We start from the raw sequence: 4266 nt of genomic DNA, 5'->3' as shown, positions 1-4266 counted from the left end.
CGAGATGGTGGCTGCAGCTGTACACCTTGTTTGACAGCCATGTTGGGTGTCATTCTAGTGAGGATGTTAGCACACGGGCAGAAGTGTCTGCTGGAAACAATCAGAGTAGGCAGATCGTGACATCAATCTACATTAGTGTATCATGCTGATTTGATGCTAGCACTGCCATTTTGGAGCTCGACGCTCTAGCTTTCACTTAATCTCGCACAGGGGAACATGTCTTAAGCAGCAAGGAGGAGCCCCATCCAGAACCATTAAAAGGGACCATCAACCACTTTCTGCTTAGTTACTGATTGATTACTGCTGGCTCTTGCTGAGTTTGTGCAAGTCTTTGGTTGTTTCAAAGATGTGCGGGTTAGGTTGATTGACCATGCTAAATTGCCCCTTAGTGTCAGGGATTTAGCAGGGTAAAGAAGTGGGGTAATGGGGATAGGGTCTGCTGGGAGTGTCGATGGTGCAGACTCGATGGGCTGAATAGCCTCCTTCTGCACTGTAGAAATTCAATGAAATGCATATAGAGCTCTTTAAAGTTGCTAAAGTCAACAGGGAGTGGTGTGGCATGCTCTGAAAGACTTGATCCTGACTTCAAGGCTTCTGCACAAACCATTTGCTTGGAATACAACACAACTGGGAGAATAAACTGAGAGCAGCAGTACAGGACAAGCTGCTGGAGGTGGGAGGAGGCGGATAAAGGGAGGATGGAGAAGGGCCCTTAGCAGCCGGACATATTGGCCCAAAGTGTACAGTAAGTAATTCTCCTGCCTGAACATCAATGAGCAACAGGAGACGTCTTCACTGTAGGAAGATGTCCTTATTAAAAGCTGCCATGCTGCAGCCTCAGAACAGGACAAGGACAATGTTGCAAGTGGCAGTGAAGGTGAACCTGGTCATGAACATTTGTGTTCAGCTCCTTCCAGGCGGGAGTAGTCAGTATTTGCAACATCTCACAGCTCCACTGTTGTTTGAGGAAGGTCAATGAGGCTTTGTCCTCCAAGAGAGCTGAATACATTTCATTCTCCCTTCTCACAGAGAAGCAGATGAAGTGAGTAAATGGCTTCATGAGGAGTGCGGGCCTCTCCTTTGTGCTACAGACTGGACACACATCACGTTGCAGTTGACACGTCAGCTTTGTGATGTACTGCAACTAAAAGAGATTCCACTCCCTCAAAATCTACACTCTGTGTGACCATGGGTAGCATATCACGCAGCTCAGTGCACGTTATCCTGGCAGCAGCCATGATGCCTTCATTTTGTGGCAGCCCAGAGTGCCATCTGCGCATGTCAAACCAGGGGTGACCAGTGGGCAACAAGAGCTGTCCGCTGCTGACATGGCTCATGTGACTCTTGTGTGCCACCAATGCTCCCTCAGGTGGGCAGCAAGCTCACAAGCGCAGCTTACCAAGAGCTTACCCATTGTCACCAGAGACACCTAACAGCGAGTGGCAAATATTCCAATTCTCAAACCAACACCAGAATGTGAACACAGCAAATTCTGGAGCATGGCACACCTACAAAATGTGACAGGGCAGATTATTGGGGTGCTGAAACAATGCTCCCGTTGTTTGGACTGTGCTTGAGGAGACCTGCAGTGCTTGGCAAAGCACCTCAAAGATTCCTGGTGGTCTGGCATACTGCACAATGTCACCACCGTGAGGGTTGGCATGCTGCCTACATCAGAAGCCACAGACATGGGTCCATTGAAACTCTCCTTGCTCCTTTCTGGGGAGGTGGGGCCATCGAATTTTTCTTGAAACGCATGGCCTTTGCCTGGTTATTAAACGCATCTCTCTTCACAACTTTGCTCTCCTTTCCACACAAACTGATGGTTTTTGCTGTAGCACTCAATACAATAAGATGCTGCGTGCTGGGTTATGATGTTCTACCTGGTACACGCTGTTATTTGTGGTGCCAGTACATATAATGCTCTTTATTAGAGCACCTCATCTGGATTCGATGTTCATCAGTGTGACAGAATCTTGCTTTGTAGGTGTCACCTAAAGTTGACCTCAGGAAAATGGCAGCGGTGCATTGACATAATTTGTATTTGGCAACATATTTCATTCGGGGATTGTTCATTGATTCTAAAAGACTTTAAATAGTAGCCAGTCTCTCCTACTTCCAGTACCTTATATCCATGCAGTGAATAATGATAGCAACTAACTACCACTGGTTGAAATGTGTAATTGAAAATTACAATTGAGCATTATTTCCGCCATCCAGCCTCTCATTATGAGATTAATTTGCTCTTGATCACTCTGTCATAACCATTAATACCAGAAGGATAATCGGAACTGACAAGGAATATGGCCATTAAATCCACCCAAAGACAGTCGCACTGTGCGAGGGGAAGCAGGGCCCTCTGGTTTGGGAATGGCTACTCAAGCTATTTTTCATATTCTAATGTTCAAAGGTACTGTATTCTACATATTCTCACTCAGGCATGAGGTAATGTCCATTAAAGACTGTTGTCTCATCTGCTTGGGTCAGAAGTGACAGGACATCCCATTCTGAACTTCCTCTCTGCTGTTTATTCTGGAAACATTTCCAATTGTGAATGAGTATTGCAATCAGAAAGGTGGGGTTGGGGGGTGGGGGAGGGGGGAGCCTTGCTGGGCATGAACGGAGCTTTGATAATTCTCCACGGTTCCAGTCTGGATGTATATTATATTCCGGCAAAGTGGATGGCACTTCTGATTAAATTTCTCATTCATATTCCCCCTTTACAGCTGCCAGTGTTTGCTAATAATCTTAGACCAACATTCAACCATTAAACCCGACACAAAGGTCAGACACAAGTGGGATGGGGGGATGGTCGAGGGTGGAATGCCAATGCTTTTTGAAAATAAAACTTTCCTGCGGAACTAGGTTGCAATATCTCCTTTTGATGACCTAAGCGAGTGAACTTGTCTTTTGCCAAACGTAGAATCATTGAAACTTTAGGATACAGAAAGAGGCCACTTGGTCCATCGTGTCTGCGCCAGCCGAGAAAATGAGCCATGCAGCCTAATCCCACTTTGCAGCAGTTAGTCCCATAGCCCTGCAGAAGGAGACCATTCGGTCCACCAAGTCTGCACCGACCACAATCCCACCCATTCCCTATCCCCGTAGCCCCATGCATTTACCCTGCTGATCCCCCAGCACTAAGTGGCAACCCAGCTAATCCGCACATCTTTGGAGTGTGGGAGGAAACCGGAGCACCCAGAGGAAACCCACGCAAACACAGGAAGAATGTGCAAACTCCACACAGACAGTGACCCAAGCCGGGAATTGAGCCTGGGTCCCTGGCGTTGAGGCAGCAGTGCTAACCACTGTGCCGCCCCCAAATGTTTCTGCCCGGTTTTGAACCAGGGACCTTTCGTGTGTTAGGCGAATGTGATAACCACTACGCTACAGAAACACTGCAGGTTACTGCATTTGAGGTGTACGTCCAGACATCCTTTCAATGAGTTGAGGGTTTCTGCCTCTTGGCAGTGACTTCCAGACCCTGTCAACCCTCTACAGTGAAGAAAACGTTTCTTCATCTCCCCTCTAATCGTTCTACCAATCACTTTAAATCTATGCCATCTTATTCACAGACCTCCCTGCTAAAATAAATAGCCCGCCCCCCCATCCACTATATCCCAGCCCCTCACAATTTTATACATCTCAATCAAATCTCCCCTCAGCCTCCTCTATCCAAGGAAAACAAATCCAGCCTATCCAAACTTTCCATAGCTGCAATTTTCCAGTTCTGGCAACATCCTTGTAAATCACCTCTGTAACCTCTCCAGTGCAATTACATCCTTTCTGTAAAGTAGTGACCAGAACTGTACACAGTACTCAAGTTGTGGCCTAACTAATGCTTTACATAGTTCCAGCATTACCTTTTATATTCTATGCTTCGGCTAATCCACCTAACTCGCACATCTTTGGACAAAACCGGAACACTCGGAGGAAACCGGACGCGGTTTCAGACATGGAGATAACGTGCAAACTCCACACAGTGACCCAAGGCTCAAATCAAACCCGGGTCTCTGTCACTGTGAGGCAGCAGTGCTAACCATTGTGCCACCGTGCAGCCCTTAAAAGGAAGAAATGAAAAGGATTCAATTTTGCTGTATCAAACTATCCTGCTACCTTCAGGATTCTCTGGACAGTCACTCAAAAGACCCTCACTTCCTCCACACCCCTCAGTAGCCTCTAATTTATTCTGTAATCCTTTGCCTTGCTTGGCCTTCCCAAGTGCACCATCTCACACTTCTCTGGGTCGAATTCCATTTGCCATTT

The 4266-nt window shown here is 46.9% G+C and overlaps 1 non-coding gene across 1 annotated transcript; it reads right to left on the bottom strand.

Moving 5' to 3' along the window:
• Positions 1–3324: 3324 nt before the first annotated feature.
• Positions 3325–3397, bottom strand: trnav-aac (transfer RNA valine (anticodon AAC)). The gene has a single exon. It is a non-coding gene; the product is annotated as a tRNA-Val (tRNA).
• Positions 3398–4266: the final 869 nt, after the last annotated feature.

Source organism: Mustelus asterias, chromosome 12, assembly GCF_964213995.1.
Source record: "Mustelus asterias chromosome 12, sMusAst1.hap1.1, whole genome shotgun sequence".
In the NCBI taxonomy this organism is placed as follows: Eukaryota; Metazoa; Chordata; class Chondrichthyes; order Carcharhiniformes; family Triakidae; genus Mustelus; species Mustelus asterias.
The sequence above is the reverse complement of the archived record's forward strand: the minus strand, read 5'-3'. Positions and strand labels throughout refer to the sequence as shown.